Source organism: Oncorhynchus keta, chromosome 21 (genome assembly GCF_023373465.1).
Source record: "Oncorhynchus keta strain PuntledgeMale-10-30-2019 chromosome 21, Oket_V2, whole genome shotgun sequence".
NCBI classification, from domain to species: domain Eukaryota; kingdom Metazoa; phylum Chordata; class Actinopteri; order Salmoniformes; family Salmonidae; genus Oncorhynchus; species Oncorhynchus keta.
In genome coordinates, this window is record NC_068441.1 from 59,334,462 (window position 1) to 59,352,879 (window position 18,418).

The window sequence follows — 18,418 nt, forward strand, 5'->3', positions numbered from 1 at the left end:
TACAGTTCATAGCTATATACAAATATACAAGGTACCATATAGGAAAATAGTCCATAGATCTCAGTCTGAGTTGAAGTGTAAAGGTGTTCAACTTCAAAAAATGTCAAGAGTTTGACGTCCAAAAATGTATGACATTAAAGAATGTAAGAGTACGACATCAACGAATGTAAGAGTACGACATCAACGAATCAGAGGTGCACGTGATTCTAAGATGGAGCACTGTGTGTGTGTGTGTGTGTCACTCCGTCGCCTCAAGGAGCAGACAGAGTTTATTGATAGGTCTCTGTAAGATATTGGTCTTAGTCTTAACCATGACGCTCCGGACAAGACCTTTGGCCCCTGGCAAAGCCTCCACCACACGCCCCATTAGCCAAGAGTTCCTTGGGGCGGTGTCATCGACGATGACCACGAGGTCACCAGGACTGAAGTTTCTCTTAGTTTTGTTCCACTTGTTCCGCTCCTGCATAAGTGGAAGATACTCCCTGATCCATCTCTTCCAGAAGAGGTCAGTGATATATTGTACTTGCTTCCATCTCCTTCGTGAGTATAGGTCGCTTCTCTGGAATAGTCCTGGTGGCAGGACTGGCTTAGCCTTCAGATGAAGCAGATGGTTCGGAGTCAGGGGTTCTAGATCATTAGGGTCATTTGTTACAGTAGTGATTGGTCTGTCATTCATAATCGCCTCAACTTCACACAAGGCTGTCTGCAAAGCCTCATCATCCAGTACTTGCTCTTTAAGGATTGAATAGAGGATCTTTTTCACCAGTCGGATCAACCGCTCCCATACCCCCCCCATGGTGGGCTCCAGAGGGAGGGTTGAATGACCATGACCACTATTTCCTGTCCAGTCATATGGTCTATCACATTAGATGTTCTGTCTATTTCCTGTCCAGTCATATGGTCTATCTCATTAGATGCTCTTTCTATTTCCTGTCCAGTCATATGGTCTATCTCATTAGATGCTCTTTCTATTTCCTGTCCAGTCATATGGTCTATCTCATTAGATGCTCTTTCTATTTCCTGTCCAGTCATATGGTCTATCTCATTAGATGCTCTTTCTATTTCCTGTCCAGTCATATGGTCTATCTCATTAGATGCTCTTTCTATTTCCTGTCCAGTCATATGGTCTATCTCATTAGATGCTCTTTCTATTTCCTGTCCAGTCATATGGTCTATCACATTAGATGTTCTTACATTTTTTTCTTGAAGGTAGATTTACTTTTTGCCTGTGAAATATGGATGGTAAAGAGTTCTATTCAACTATGGCTCGATATAAAACTGTAGATTTAAGGCCATTTGTCCTTGGCTTGGGTTTTCTTAGATTCCTTGAATTTATCTACTGTTTAAAAAAAACCAAATACAACATTCCTAAAGAAAATCAGAAGATTAGATAGTAATTTATTTTTAAAGTGAAGCCATGAGAGATTCTGATGCTTTGGATAATATTCATACCTTGACCTGTTTTGAGCAATGACGAGATAATCTGGCAGCCCTGTTTTGAGGCATTTGGATCATATTCATACGGTTAGAGCAAGACAGTACTCTAAGTGTTATAGGACCAGGGATTGACCATATAACCAGACAGTACTCTAAGTGTTATAGGACCAGGGATTGACCATATAACCAGACAGTACTCTAAGTGTTATAGGACCAGGGATTGACCATATAACCAGACAGTACTCTAAGTGTTATAGGACCAGGGATTGACCATATAACCAGACAGTACTCTAAGTGTTATAGGACCAGGGATTGACCATATAACCAGACAGTACTCTAAGTGTTATAGGACCAGGGATTGACCATATAACCAGACAGTACTCTAAGTGTGGTAGGACCAGGGACAGTACTCTAAGTGTGATTGGACCAGGGGCAGTACTCTAAGTGTGATAGGACCAGGGACAGTACTCTTAGTGTGATAGGACCAGGGACAGTACTCTAAATGTTATAGGACCAAGGACAGTACTCTAAGTGTGATAGGAACAGGGACAGTACTCTAAATGTGATAGGACCAGGGACAGTACTCTAAGTGTGATAAGAACAGGGACAGTACTGTAAGTGTGGTAGGACCAGTGACAGTACTCTAAATGTGATGGGACAGTACTCTAAGTGTGATAGGAACAGGGACAGTACTCTAAATGTGATAGGACCAGTGACAGTACTCTAAATGTGATGGGACAGTACTCTAAGTGTGATAGGACCAGGGACAGTACTCTAAGTGTGATAGGACCAGGGACAGTACTCTAAGTGTGATAGGACCAGGGACAGTACTCTAAATGTGATAGGACCAGGGACAGTACTCTAAGTGTGATTGGACCAGGGACAGTACTGTAAGTGTGGTAGGACCAGGGACAGTACTGTAAGTGTGGTAGGACCAGGGACAGTACTCTAAGTGTGATAGGACCAGGGACAGTACTCTAAGTGTGATAGGAACAGGGCCAGTACTCTAAATGTGATAGGACCAGTGACAGTACTCTAAGTGTGATAGGAACAGGGCCAGTACTCTAAATGTGATAGGACCAGTGACAGTACTCTAAATGTGATAGGACCAGGGACAGTACTCTAAGTGTAATAGGACCAGGGACAGTACTCTAAATGTGATAGGACCAGGGACAGTACTCTAAGTGTGATAGGAACAGGGCCAGTACTCTAAATGTGATAGGACCAGTGACAGTACTCTAAATGTGATAGGACCAGGGACAGTACTCTAAGTGTGATATGACCAGGGATTGACCATATAACTGGACAGTACTCTAAGTGTGATATGACCAGGGATTGACCATATAACTGGACAGTACTCTAAGTGTGATATGACCAGGGATTGACCATATAACTGGACAGTACTCTAAGTGTGATAGGACCAGGGATTGACCATATAACTGGACAGTACACTAAGTGTGATAGGACCAGGGATTGAAAATATAACTGGGCAATCCCTTTTAGAGGTTGGTAGTCTAGTCTCTCTGCATTCTCTCTCTTTCTGATTCTGTCTCCATCTCTCTCTTTCAGTCTGTCTCCATCTCTCTCTTTCAGTCTGTCTCCATCCCTCTCTTTCAGTCTGTCTCCATCCCTCTCTTTCAGTCTGTCTCCATCCCTCTCTTTCAGTCTGTCTCCATCTCTCTCTTTCAGTCTGTCTCCATCTCTCTCTTTCAGTCTGTCTCCATCTCTCTTCAGTCTGTCTCCATCTCTCTCTTTCAGTCTGTTTCCATCTGTCTCTTTCAGTCTGTCTCCATCTCTCTTCAGTCTGTCTCCATCCCTCTCTTCCAGTCTGTCTCCATGTCTCTCTTTCAGTCTGTCTCCATCCCTCTCTTTCAGTCTGTCTCCACATCTCTCTTTCAGTCTGTCTCCAACTCTCTTCAGTCTGTCTCCATCCCTCTCTTTCTGTCTGTCTCCAACTATCTCTTTCAGTCTGTCTCCATCTCTCTCTTTCAGTCTGTCTCCATCTCTCTTCAGTCTATTTCTATCTCTCTCTTTCAGTCTGTCTCCAAGTATCTCTTTCAGTCTGTCTCCATCTTTCTTCAGTATGTCTCCATCACTCTCTTTCAGTCTGTCTCCACATCTCTCTTTCAGTCTGTCTCCATCTCTCTCTTTCAGTCTGTCTCCAACTATCTCTTTCAGTCTGTCTCCACATCTCTCTTTCAGTCTGTCTCCATCTCTCTCTTTCAGTCTGTCTCCACATCTCTCTTTCAGTCTGTCTCCACATCTCTCTTTCAGTCTGTCTCCACATCTCTCTTTCAGTCTGTCTCCATCTCTCTCTTTCAGTCTGTCTCCAACTATCTCTTTCAGTCTGTCTCCACATCTCTCTTTCAGTCTGTCTCCATCCCTCTCTTTCAGTCTGTCTCCATCTCTCTCTTTCAGTCTGTCTCCAACTATCTCTTTCAGTCTGTCTCCACATCTCTCTTTCAGTCTGTCTCCATCTCTCTCTTTCTGTCTGTCTCCATCTCTCTCTTTCAGTCTGTCTCCATCCCTCTCTTTCAGTCTGTCTCCACATCTCTCTTTCAGTCTGTCTCCATCTGTCTCTTTCAGTCTGTCTCCATCTCTCTCTTTCAGTCTGTCTCCATCTCTCTCTTTCAGTCTGTCTCCACATCTCTCTTTCTGTCTGTCTCCATCTCTCTCTTTCAGTCTGTCTCCATCTCTCTCTTTCAGTCTGTTTCCATCTCTCTCTTTCAGTCTGTCTCCATCCCTCTCTTTCAGTCTGTCTCCATCCCTCTCTTTCAGTCTGTCTCCATCCCTCTCTTTCAGTCTGTCTCCATCCCTCTCTTTCAGTCTGTCTCCATCTCTCTCTTTCTGTCTGTCTCCATCTCTCTCTTTCAGTCTGTCTCCATCTCTCGCTTTCAGTCTGTTTCCATCTCTCTCTCAGTCTGTCTCCATCCCTCTCTTTCAGTCTGTCTCCATCTCTCTTCAGTCTGTCTCCATCTCTCTCTTTCAGTCTGTCTCCATCCCTCTCTTTCAGTCTGTCTCCATCCCTCTCTTTCAGTCTGTCTCCATCCATCTCTCTTTCAGTCTGTCTCCATCTCTCTCTTTCAGTCTGTCTCCATCTCTCTCTTTCTGTCTGTCTCCATCTCTCGCTTTCAGTCTGTCTCCATCTCTCTTTAGTCTGTCTCCATCTCTCTTCAGTCTGTGTCCACATCTCTCTTTCTGTCTGTCTCCATCTCTCTCTTTCAGTCTGTCTCCACATCTCTCTTTCTGTCTGTCTCCATCTCTCTCTTTCAGTCTGTCTCCATCCCTCTCTTTCAGTCTGTCTCCATCTCTCTCTTTCAGTCTGTCTCCATCTCTCTCTTTCAGTCTGTTTCCATCTCTCTCTCAGTCTGTCTCCATCTCTCTCTTTCAGTCTGTCTACATCTCTCTCTTTCAGTCTGTCTCCATCCCTCTCTTTCAGTCTGTCTCCATCCCTCTCTTTCAGTCTTTCTCCAACCCTCTCTTTCAGTCTGTCTCATCTCTCTCTTTCAGTCTGTCTCCATCTCTCTCTTTCAGTCTGTCTCCATCCTCTCTTTCAGTCTGTCTCCATCCCTCTCTTTCAGTCTGTCTCATCTCTCTCTTTCAGTCTGTCTCCATCTCTCTCTTTCAGTCTGTCTCCATCCCTCTCTTTCAGTCTGTCTCATCTCTCTCTTTCAGTCTGTCTCCATCTCTCTCTTTCAGTCTGTCTCCATCCCTCTCTTTCAGTCTGTCTCCATCCCTCTCTTTCAGTCTGTCTCCATCTCTCTCGTTCAGTCTCTCTCCATCTCTCTCTTTCAGTCTGTCTCCATCCCTCTCTTTCAGTCTGTCTCCATCTCTCTCTTTCAGTCTGTCTCCATCTCTCTCTTTCAGTCTGTCTCCATCCCTCTCTTTCAGTCTGTCTCCATCTCTCTCTTTCAGTCTGTCTCCATCCCTCTCTTTCAGTCTGTCTCCATCCCTCTCCTTCAGTCTGTCTCCATCCCTCTCTTTCAGTCTGTCTCATCTCTCTCTTTCAGTCTGTCTCATCTCTCTCTTTCAGTCTGTCTCCATCCCTCTCTTTCAGTCTGTCTCATCTCTCTCTTTCAGTCTGTCTCATCTCTCTCTTTCAGTCTGTCTCCATCCCTCTTTTTCAGTCTGTCTCCATCTCTCCATTTCAGTCTGTCTCCATCCCTCTCTTTCAGTCTGTCTCCATCCCTCTCTTTCAGTCTGTCTCCATCCCTCTCTTTCAGTCTGTCTCCATCTCTCTCTTTCAGTCTGTCTCCATCCCTCTCTTTCAGTCTGTCTCCATCCCTCTCTTTCAGTCTGTCTCCATCCCTCTCTTTCAGTCTGTCTCCATCCCTCTCTTTCAGTCTGTCTCCATCCCTCTCTTTCAGTCTGTCTCCATCCCTCTCTTTCAGTCTGTCTCCATCCCTCTCTTTCAGTCTGTCTCCATCCCTCTCTTTCAGTCTGTCTCCATCCCTCTCTTTCAGTCTGTCTCCATCTCTCTCGTTCAGTCTGTCTCCATCTCTCTCTTTCAGTCTGTCTCCATCTCTCTCGTTCAGTCTACCCCCCATCCACTGAATGACATCATCTCTCTCCTTCCCAGACAGAAGCCGCACCCTTTTTATTCATTACACTATTTCTCTCTCTCTCATTAACGTTTCCATTCTCACATTTCTCATATCCCCCCTCCTCCCCCCTGTCTCTCTCTACCCTCACACTGTTCTTAATTATTGCATTCCCCCTTCTCCACCCCATCTCTCTCTCTCTCTCTCTCTCTTCCCCATCTCTCCACCCATTTTGGGGCGGCAGGTAGCCTAGTGGTTCGAGCTTTGGGCCAGCAATTGAAAAATCGCAAGATCATATCCCCGAGCTGACAAGGTAAAAATCTGTTGTTCTGCCCCTGAACAAGACAGTTAACCCACTGTTCCTAAGCCTTCATTGAAAATAAGAATTTGTTCTTAACTGACTTGCCTAGTTAAATAAAGGTCAAATAAAAACATCCCCTTCTCTTGCTCACTCACCTCTCTCTCTCTCTGTTCTTAATGATTCCATTCCCCCTCCTCTCTTATCCCCCTCCCTGTCTATCTCTCACTCTTCTACCCTAATCCTATTCTTAATGATTAAATTCCCCCTTCTCTCCCCTCCCTCACTCACTCCCCCCACCCTCCTCCCCTCAGACAGGCTGGAGTCAGGTGGGTAATCATCAGAAGCCCTGGGAGCACAGCAGCTTAGTATGGTAATGCCTCAGACTCCTGAGAAACACTACATTCATGGAGCTGATTGAAGCTACATGCCCATGAAGATATTGTTGTCAGTTTAATATTCAGACCCCCTGGAAGCTCAAGTAGGAAGACAGTCGCAGACACAAGCTCAAAGCCCTTTGATGTCAACAAAGCTATGCTCTGTCCCAGAGCAATGTCCCAGAGCCAAGCGGAGAAATACTGGGTATGCATGATGTTTCTAATGATGACAAACTACAGGACAGGGATTCTCAGATCATTAACCTAGCTTAGTGCCAGTCTTGATGTGTCACAAAAGCCCTGGTACCTGGTGGCAGCACCCAGCATAGCGCCAGTCTGGAGGGTACCTGGTGCCAGTCTGGAGGGTACCTGGTGTCAGCATAGCGCCAGTCTGGAGGGTACCTGGTGTCAGTCTGGAGGGTACCTTGTGCCAGGGCCCAGCATAATGCCAGTCTGGAGGGTACCTGGTGACAGTCTGGAGGGTACCTGGTGACAGTCTGGAGGGTACCTGGTGTCAGTCTGGAGGGTACCTGGTGTCAGTCTGGAGGGTACCTGGTGCCAGTCTGGAGGGTACCTGGTGCCAGTCTGGAGGGTACCTGGTGCCAGGACCCAGCATAGTGCCAGTCTGGAGGATACCTGGTGCCAGGACCCAGCATAATGCCAGTCTGGAGGGTACCTGGTGCCAGCATAGTGTCAGTCTGGAAGGTACATGGTGCCAGGACCCAGCATAGTGCCAGTCTGGAGGGTACCTGGTGCCAGCATAGTGTCAGTCTGGAAGGTACATGGTGCCAGGACCCAGCATAGTGCCAGTCTGGAGGGTACCTGGTGCCAGTCTGGAGGGTACCTGGTGTCAGTCTGGAGGGTACCTGGTGTCAGTCTGGAGGATACCTGGTGTCAGTCTGGAGGGTACCTGGTGTCAGTCTGGAGGATACCTGGTGTCAGTCTGGAGGGTACATGGTGCCAGTCTGGAGGGTACCTGGTGCCAGTCTGGAGGGTACCTGGTGTCAGTCTGGAGGGTACCTGGTGCCAGGACCCAGCATAGTGCCAGTCTGGAGGATACCTGGTGCCAGGACCCAGCATAATGCCAGTCTGGAGGGTACCTGGTGTCAGTCTGGAGGATACCTGGTGTCAGTCTGGAGGGTACCTGGTGCCAGTCTGGAGGGTACCTGGTGCCAGTCTGGAGGGTACCTGGTGTCAGTCTGGAGGGTACCTGGTGTCAGTCTGGAGGGTACCTGGTGCCAGGACCCAGCATAGTGCCAGTCTGGAGGATACCTGGTGTCAGGACCCAGCATAATGCCAGTCTGGAGGGTACCTGGTGCCAGTCTGGAGGGTACCTGGTGCCAGTCTGGAGGGTACCTGGTGTCAGTCTGGAGGGTACCTGGTGACAGTCTGGAGGGTACCTGGTGCCAGTCTGGAGGGTACCTGGTGACAGTCTGGAGGGTACCTGGTGACAGTCTGGAGGATACCTGGTGACAGTCTGGAGGGTACCTGGTGCCAGTCTGGAGGGTACCTGGTGCCAGGACCCAGCATAGTGCCAGTCTGGAGGATACCTGGTGCCAGGACAAAGCATAATGCCAGTCTGGAGGGTACCTGGTGCCAGTCTGGAGGGTACCTGGTGCCAGTCTGGAGGGTACCTGGTGCCAGTCTGGAGGGTACCTGGTGTCAGTCTGGAGGGTACCTGGTGACAGTCTGGAGGGTACCTGGTGCCAGTCTGGAGGGTACCTGGTGACAGTCTGGAGGGTACCTGGTGACAGTCTGGAGGGTACCTGGTGCCAGCATAGTGTCAGTCTGGAAGGTACATGGTGCCAGGACCCAGCATAGTGCCAGTCTGGGGGATACCTGGTGCCAGTCTGGAGGGTACCTGGTGCCAGTCTGGAGGGTACCTGGTGTCAGTCTGGAGGGTACCTGGTGACAGTCTGGAGGGAACCTGGTGTCAGTCTGGAGGGTACCTGGTGTCAGCATAGCGCCAGTCTGGAGGGAACCTGGTGTCAGTCTGGAGGGTACCTGGTGTCAGCATAGCGCCAGTCTGGAGGGAACCTGGTGTCAGTCTGGAGGGTACCTGGTGTCAGCATAGCGCCAGTCTGGAGGGTACCTGGTGCCAGTCTGGAGGGTACCTGGTGCCAGTCTGGAGGGTACCTGGTGCCAGTCTGGAGGGTACCTGGTGCCAGTCTGGAGGGTACCTGGTGTCAGTCTGGAGGGTACCTAGTGTCAGTCTGGAGGGTACCTGGTGCCAGTCTGGAGGGTACCTGGTGTCAGTCTGGGGGGTACCTGGTGTCAGTCTGGAGGGTACCTGGTGTCAGTCTGGAGGGTACCTGGTGCCAGTCTGGAGGGTACCTGGTGCCAGTCTGGAGGGTACCTGGTGCCAGGACCCAGCATAGTGCCAGTCTGGAGGATACCTGGTGCCAGGACCCAGCATAATGCCAGTCTGGAGGGTACCTGGTGCCAGCATAGTGTCAGTCTGGAAGGTACATGGTGCCAGGACCCAGCATAGTGCCAGTCTGGAGGGTACCTGGTGCCAGCATAGTGTCAGTCTGGAAGGTACATGGTGCCAGGACCCAGCATAGTGCCAGTCTGGAGGGTACCTGGTGCCAGTCTGGAGGGTACCTGGTGTCAGTCTGGAGGTACCTGGTGTCAGTCTGGAGGATACCTGGTGTCAGTCTGGAGGGTACCTGGTGTCAGTCTGGAGGATACCTGGTGTCAGTCTGGAGGGTACATGGTGCCAGTCTGGAGGGTACCTGGTGCCAGTCTGGAGGGTACCTGGTGTCAGTCTGGAGGGTACCTGGTGCCAGGACCCAGCATAGTGCCAGTCTGGAGGATACCTGGTGCCAGGACCCAGCATAATGCCAGTCTGGAGGGTACCTGGTGTCAGTCTGGAGGATACCTGGTGTCAGTCTGGAGGGTACCTGGTGCCAGTCTGGAGGGTACCTGGTGCCAGTCTGGAGGGTACCTGGTGTCAGTCTGGAGGGTACCTGGTGTCAGTCTGGAGGGTACCTGGTGTCAGTCTGGAGGGTACCTGGTGCCAGGACCCAGCATAGTGCCAGTCTGGAGGATACCTGGTGTCAGGACCCAGCATAATGCCAGTCTGGAGGGTACCTGGTGCCAGTCTGGAGGGTACCTGGTGCCAGTCTGGAGGGTACCTGGTGTCAGTCTGGAGGGTACCTGGTGACAGTCTGGAGGGTACCTGGTGCCAGTCTGGAGGGTACCTGGTGACAGTCTGGAGGGTACCTGGTGACAGTCTGGAGGCTACCTGGTGACAGTCTGGAGGGTACCTGGTGCCAGTCTGGAGGGTACCTCGTGCCAGGACCCAGCATAGAGCAAGTATGGAACATACCACGTGCCTGGACAAAACATAGTGCCAGTCTGGAGGGTACCTGGTGCCAGTCTGGAGGGTACCTGGTGCCAGTCTGGAGGTACCTGGTGCCAGTCTGGAGGTACCTGGTGTCAGTCTGGAGGGTACCTGGTGACAGTCTGGAGGGTACCTGGTGCCAGTCTGGAGGGTACCTGGTGACAGTCTGGAGGGTACCTGGTGACAGTCTGGAGGGTACCTGGTGCCAGCATAGTGTCAGTCTGGAAGGTACATGGTGCCAGGACCCAGCATAGTGCCAGTCTGGGGGATACCTGGTGCCAGTCTGGAGGGTACCTGGTGCCAGTCTGGAGGGTACCTGGTGTCAGTCTGGAGGGTACCTGGTGACAGTCTGGAGGGAACCTGGTGTCAGTCTGGAGGGTACCTGGTGTCAGCATAGCGCCAGTCAGGAGGGAACCTGGTGTCAGTCTGGAGGGTACCTGGTGTCAGCATAGCGCCAGTCTGGAGGGAACCTGGTGTCAGTCTGGAGGGTACCTGGTACCAGTCTGGAAGGTGTCAGCATAGCGCCAGTCTGGAGGGAACCTGGTGTCAGTCTGGAGGGTACCTGGTGCCAGTCTGGAGGGTACCTGGTGCCAGTCTGGAGGGTACCTGGTGCCAGTCTGGAGGGTACCTGGTGTCAGTCTGGAGGGTACCTAGTGTCAGTCTGGAGGGTACCTGGTGCCAGTCTGGAGGGTACCTGGTGTCAGTCTGGGGGGTACCTGGTGTCAGTCTGGAGGGTACCTGGTGTCAGTCTGGAGGGTACCTGGTGTCAGTCTGGAGGATACCTGGTGTCAGTCTGGAGGGTACCTGGTGCCAGGACCCAGCATAGTGCCAGTCTGGAGGGTACCTGGTGTCAGTATAGTGCCAGTCTGGAGGATACCTGGTGTCAGGACCCAGCATAGTGCCAGTCTGGAGGGTACCTGGTGTCAGTATAGTGCCAGTCTGGAGGATACCTGGTGTCAGCATAGTGCCAGTCTGGAGGGTACCTGGTGCCAGTCTGGAGGGTAGCTGGTGCCAGGACCCAGCATAGTGCCAGTCTGGAGGATACCTGGTGCCAGGACCCAGCATAATGCCAGTCTGGAGGGTACCTGGTGCCAGCATAGTGTCAGTCTGGAAGGTACATGGTGCCAGGACCCAGCATAGTGCCAGTCTGGAGGGTACCTGGTGCCAGCATAGTGTCAGTCTGGAAGGTACATGGTGCCAGGACCCAGCATAGTGCCAGTCTGGAGGGTACCTGGTGCCAGTCTGGAGGGTACCTGGTGTCAGTCTGGAGGGTACCTGGTGTCAGTCTGGAGGATACCTGGTGTCAGTCTGGAGGGTACCTGGTGTCAGTCTGGAGGATACCTGGTGTCAGTCTGAGGGTACATGGTGCCAGTCTGGAGGGTACCTGGTGCCAGTCTGGAGGGTACCTGGTGTCAGTCTGGAGGGTACCTGGTGCCAGGACCCAGCATAGTGCCAGTCTGGAGGATACCTGGTGCCAGGACCCAGCATAATGCCAGTCTGGAGGGTACCTGGTGTCAGTCTGGAGGATACCTGGTGTCAGTCTGGAGGGTACCTGGTGCCAGTCTGGAGGTACCTGGTGCCAGTCTGGAGGGTACCTGGTGCCAGTCTGGAGGGTACCTGGTGCCAGTCTGGAGGGTACCTGGTGCCAGTCTGGAGGGTACCTGGTGCCAGTCTGGAGGGTACCTGGTGTCAGTCTGGAGGGTACCTGGTGTCAGTCTGGAGGATACCTGGTGTCAGTCTGGAGGGTACCTGGTGTCAGTCTGGAGGGTACCTGGTGTCAGTCTGGAGGGTACCTGGTGCCAGGACCCAGCATAGTGCCAGTCTGGAGGATACCTGGTGCCAGGACCCAGCATAATGCCAGTCTGGAGGGTACCTGGTGCCAGTCTGGAGGGTACCTGGTGCCAGTCTGGAGGGTACCTGGTGCCAGTCTGGAGGGTACCTGGTGTCAGTCTGGAGGGTACCTGGTGACAGTCTGGAGGGTACCTAGTGACAGTCTGGATGGTACCTGGTGATAGTCTGGAGGGTACCTGGTGACAGTTTGGAGGATACCTGGTGACAGTCTGGAGGGTACCTGGTGCCATTCTGGAGGGTACCTGGTGCCAGGACCCAGCATAGTGCCAGTCTGGAGGGCAGGTACGGGGAGACTCGACATGATCGAGGGAAAGATGAATGGAGCAAAGTATAGAGCGATCCTTGATGAAAACCTGCTCCAGAGTACCCAAGACCTCAGACTTGGGTGAAGGTTCAACTTCAAACAGGACAACGACCCTAAGCACACAGTCAAGACAATGCAGGAGTGGCTTCGGCACAAGTCTCTGAATGTCCATTAGTGGGCCGGACTTGGAGAGACCTCAAAATAGTTGTGTAGTAACGCTCCCCATCCAACCTGACAGAGCTTGAGAGGATCTGCAGAGAGGAATGGGAGAAACTCTCCAAATACAGGTGTGCCAAGCTTGTAGTGTCATACCCAAGAAGACTCGAGGCTGTAATCACTGCCAAAGGTGCTTCAACAAAGTACTGAGTAAAGGGTCTGAATTACTTATGTAAATGTGATATTTCTGTTTTTTATTTTGTATAAATTAGCAAACATTTCTAAAAACCAGTTTTTTGCTTTGTCATTATGGGGTATTGTGTGTAGATTGATGAAAAACAATTGTTGAATCAATTGTAGAATAAGGCTAACGTAACAAAACGAGGAAAAAGTCAAGGGGTCTAAATACTTTGGGAAGACACCGGAGTAACCGAACCCTTTCACAGGATGTGTTAACTCTTGAGAATCCTAGGGTCTCCACCAAGCTAGGAAATCTGCTTTGAGTTTTAATGAACCATATTGTGGAACAAAATTCTAAATACATTTCATCTTGATGTTCTGGTGCTGTTTGGGCAGTTTAAAGTATTGATCCCCTGTATGGTCAAATCAAATATCATAACATATCATGTCATATCCCCAACCAGCTCTGTAGGATCCTATCATATCATATCATATCTCCAATCAGCTCTTTAGGGTCATATCATATCATATCATATCCCCAATCAGCTCTGTAGGGTCATATCATATCATATCATATCTCCAACCAGCTCTGTAGGGTCATATCATAGCATATCATATCCCCAATCAGCTCTGTAGGGTCATATCATATCATATCATATCATATCATATTCCAAATCAGCTCTTTAGGGTCATATCATATCATATCTCCAATCAGCTCTGTAGGGTCATATCATATCATATCCCCAATCAGCTCTGTAGGGTCATATCATATCATAACCCCAATCAGCTCTTTAGGGTTATATCATATCATATCATATTCCAAATCAGCTCTATCATATCATATCATATCTCCAATCAGCTCTTTAGGGTCATATCATATCATATCATATCATATCCCCAATCAGCTCTTTAGGGTCATATCATATCATATCCCCAATCAGCTCTGTAGGGTCATATCATATCATATCTCCAATCAGCTCTGTAGGGTCATATCATATCATATCATATCATATCCCCAATCAGCTCTGTAGGGTCATATCATATCATATCATATCCCCAACCAGCTCTGTAGGGTCATATCATATCATATCATAACCCCAATCAGCTCTGTAGGGTCATATCATATCATATCTCCAATCAGCTCTTTAGGGTCATATCATATCATATCCCCAATCAGCTCTGTAGGGTCATATCATATCATATCATATTCCAAATTAGCTCTTTAGGGTCATATCATATCCCCAATCAGCTCTGTAGGGTCATATCATATCATATTCCAAATCAGCTCTTTAGGGTCATATCATATCATATCTCCAATCAGCTCTGTAGGGTCATATCATATCATATCCCCAATCAGCTCTGTAGGGTCATATCATATCATATCATATTCCAAATCAGCTCTTTAGGGTCATATCATATCATATCTCCAATCAGCTCTGTAGGGTCATATCATATCATATCTCCAATCAGCTCTTTAGGGTCATATCATATCATATCTCCAATCAGCTCTGTAGGGTCATATCATATCATATCTCCAATCAGCTCTTTAGGGTCATATCATATCATATCATATCCCCAATCAGCTCTGTAGGGTCATATCATATCATATCTCCAATCAGCTCTGTAGGGTCATATCATATCATATCATAGTCCAAATCAGCTCTTTAGGGTCATATCATATCATATCCCCAACCGGCTCTGTAGGGTCATATCATATCATATCCCCAACCAGCTCTGTAGGGTCATATCATATCATATCCCCAACCGGCTCTGTAGGGTCATATCATATCATATTATATCCCCAACCAGCTCTGTAGGGTCATATCATATCATATCCCCAATCAGCTCTGTAGGGTCATATCATATCATATCCCCAACCAGCCATGTAGGGTCATATCATATCCCCAATCAGCTCTGTAGGGTCATATCATATCATATCCCCAACCAGCTCTGTAGGGTCATATCATATCATATCCCCAACCAGCTCTGTAGGGTCAAATCATATCATATCCCCAATCAGCTCTGTAGGGTCATATCATATCATATCCCCAATCAGCCCTGTAGGGTCATATCATATCATATCATATCATATCATATCCCCAATCAGCTCTGTAGGGTCATATCATATCTCCAATCAGCTCTGTAGGGTCATATCATATCATATCCCCAATCAGCCCTGTAGGGTCATATCATATCATATCATATCATATCCCCAATCAGCTCTTTAGTTTCATATCATATCATATCTCCAATCAGCTCTGTAGGGTCATATCATATCATATCCCCAATCAGCTCTGTAGGGTCATATCATATCATATCTCCAATCAGCTCTGTAGGGTCATATCATATCATATCCCCAACCAGCTCTGTAGGGTCATATCATATCATATCATATCCCCAACCAGCTCTGTAGGGTCATATCATATCATATCCCCAACCAGCTCTGTAGGGTCATATCATATCATATCATATCCCCAACCAGCTCTGTAGGGTCATATCATATCATATCCCCAATCAGCTCTGTAGGGTCATATCATATCATATCCCCAACCAGCTCTGTAGGGTCATATCATATCATATCCCCAACCAGCTCTGTAGGGTCATATCATATCATATCCCCAATCAGCTCTGTAGGGTCATATCATATCATATCCCCAACCAGCTCTGTAGGGTCATATCATATCATATCCCCAACCAGCTCTGTAGGGTCATATCATATCATATCCCCAACCAGCTCTGTAGGGTCATATCATATCATATCATATCCCCAATCAGCTCTGTAGGGTCATATCATATCATATCCCCAATCAGCCCTGTAGGGTCATATCAGTAGGGTCATATCATAGCTAACTAAAAAGCAGCATTCCCCAAGAGAGGATGACTTTCACTTTAGCAGTGATAAATTCATGAACTTCTTTGAGGAAAAGATTATGATTATTAGAAAGCAAATTACGGACTCCTCTTTAAACCTGCGTATTCCTATAAACCTCAGTTGTCCTGAGTCTGCACAACTCTGCCAGGACCTAGGATCAAGAGAGACGCTCAAGTGTTTTAGTACTATATCTCTTGACACAATGATGAAAATAATCATGGCCTCTAAACCTTCAAGCTGTATACTGGACCCTATTCCAACTAAACTACTGAAAGTGCTGCTTCCTGTGCTTGGCCCTCCTATGTTGAACATAATAAACGGCTCTCTATCCACTGGATGTGTACCAAACTCACTAAAAGTGGCAGTAATAAAGCCTCTCTTGAAAAAGCCAAACCTTGACCCAGAAAATATAAAAAACTATCGGCCTATATCGAATCTTCCATTCCTCTCAAAGATTTTAGAAGGCTGTTGCGCAACAACTCACTGCCTTCCTGAAGACAAACAATGTATACGAAATGCTTCAGTCTGGTTTTAGACCCCATCATAGCACTGAGACGGCACTTGTGAAGGTGGTAAATGACATTTTAATGGCATCGGACCGAGCTCTGCATCTGTCCTCGTGCTCCTAGACCTTAGTGCTGCTTTTGATACCATCGATCACCACATTCTTTTGGAGAGATTGGAAACCCAAATTGGTCTACACGGACATGTTCTGGCCTGGTTTAGGTCTTATCTGTCGGAAAGATATCAGTTTGTCTCTGTGAATGGTTTGTCCTCTGACAAATCAACTGTACATTTCGGTGTTCCTCAAGGTTCTGTTTTAGGACCACTATTGTTTTCACTATATATTTTACCTCTTGGGGATGTTATTCGAAAACATAATGTAAACTTTCACTGCTATGCGGATGACACACAGCTGTACATTTCAATGAAACATGGTGAAGCCCCAAAATTGCCCTCGCTAGAAGCATGTGTTTCAGACATAAGGAAGTGGATGGCTGCAAACTTTCTACTATTAAACTCGGACAAAACAGAGATGCTTGTTCTAGGTCCCAAGAAACAAAGAGATCTTCTGTAGAATCTGACAATTAATCTTAATGGTTGTACAGTCGTCTCAAATAAAACTGTGAAGGACCTCGGCGTTACTCTGGACCCTGATCTCTCTTTTGAAGAACATATCAAGACCATTTCGAGGACAGCTTTTTCCATCTACGTAACATTGCAAAAATCAGAAACTTTCTGTCCAAAAATGATGCAGAAAAATTAATCCATGCTTTTGTCACTTCTAGGTTAGACTACTGCAATGCTCTATTTTCCGGCTACCCGGATAAAGCACTAAATAAACTTCAGTTAGTGCTAAATACGGCTGCTAGAATCTGACTAGAACCAAAAAATTTGATCATATTACTCCAGTGCTAGCCTCTCTACACTGGCTTCCTGTCAAAGCAAGGGCTGATTTCAAGGTTTTACTGCTAACCTACAAAGCATTACATGGGCTTGCTCCTACCTACCTCTCTGATTTGGTCCTGCCGTACATACCTACACGTACGCTACGGTCACAAGGCATGAGCCTCCTAATTGTCCCTAGAATTTCTAAGCAAACAGCTGGAGGCAGGGCTTTCTCCTATAGAGCTCCATTTTTATGGAACGGTCTGCCTACCCATGTCAGAGACGCAAACTCGGTCTCAACCTTTAAGTCTTTACTGAAGACTCATCTCTTCAGTGGGTCATATGATTGAGTGTAGTCTGGCCCAGGAGTGGGAAGGTGAACGGAAAGGCTCTGGAGCAACGAACCGCCCTTGCTGTCTCTGCCTGGCCGGTTCCCCTCTTTCCACTGGGATTCTCTGCCTCTAACCCTGTTACGGGGCTGAGTCACTGGCTTGCTGGGGCTCTCTCGTGCCGTCCCTGGGGGGGGTGCGTCACCTGGGTGGGTTGATTCACTGTTGTGGTCGGCCTGTCTGGGTTGGCGCCCCCCTTGGGTTGTACCGTGGCGGAGATCTTTGTGGGCTATACTCGGCCTTGTCTCAGGATGGTAAGTTGGTGGTTGAAGATATCCCTCTAGTGGTGTGGGGGCTGTGCTTTGGCAAAGTGGGTGGGGTTATATCCTTCCTGTTTGGCCCTGTCCGGGGTGTCCTCGGATGGGGCCACAGTGTCTCCTGACCCCTCCTGTCTCAGCCTCCAGTATTTATGCTGCAGTAGTTTATGTGTCGGGGCTAGGGTCAGTTTGTTATATCTGAGTACTTCTCCTGTCCTATTCGGTGTCCTGTGTGAATCTAAGTGTGCGTTCTCTAATTCTCTCCTTCTCTCTTTCTTTCTCTCTCTCGGAGGACCTGAGCCCTAGGACCATGCCCCAGGACTACCTGACATGATGACTCCTTGCTGTCCCCAGTCCACCTGGCCATGCTGCTGCTCCAGTTTCAACTGGCCTGGGCCCTAGGACCATGTCCCAGGACTACCTGACATGAGGACTCCTTGCTGTCCCCAGTCCACCTGGCCATGCTCCTGCTCCAGTTTCAACTGTTCTGCCTTACTATTATTCAACCATGCTGGTCATTTATGAACATTTGAACATCTTGGTCACGTTCTGTTATAATCTCCACCCGGCACAGCCAGAGAGGACTGGCCACCCCACATATGCTCTCTCTAATTCTCTCTTTCTTTCTCTCTCTCGGAGGACCTGAGCCCTAGGACCGTGCCCCAGGACTACCTGACATGATGGCTCCTTGCTGTCCCCAGTCCACCTGACTGTGCTGCTGCTCAGTTTCAACTGTTCTGCCTTATTATTATTCGACCATGCTGGTCATTTATGAACATTTGAACATCTTGGTCATGTTCTGTTATAATCTCTACCCGGCCCAGCCAGAGAGGGACTGGCCACCCCACATAGCCCGGTTCCTCTCTAGGTTTCTTCCTAGGTTTGGCCTTTCTAGGGAGTTTTCCTAGCCACCTGCTGTTTGGGGTTTTAGGCTGGGTTTCTGTACAGCACTTTGAGATATCAGCTGATGTACGAAGGGCTATATAAATACATTTGATTTGATTTGATTTTGATTTGATAT

General features: G+C 48.5%; 1 protein-coding gene across 1 annotated transcript in view; it reads right to left on the reverse strand.

Annotated features, from left to right (window-relative positions):
• Positions 1-18,418, reverse strand: part of LOC118382610 (protein Wnt-7a-like) — a 71,028-nt gene that overhangs the window by 8,048 nt on the left and 44,562 nt on the right. The window lies entirely within an intron of this gene.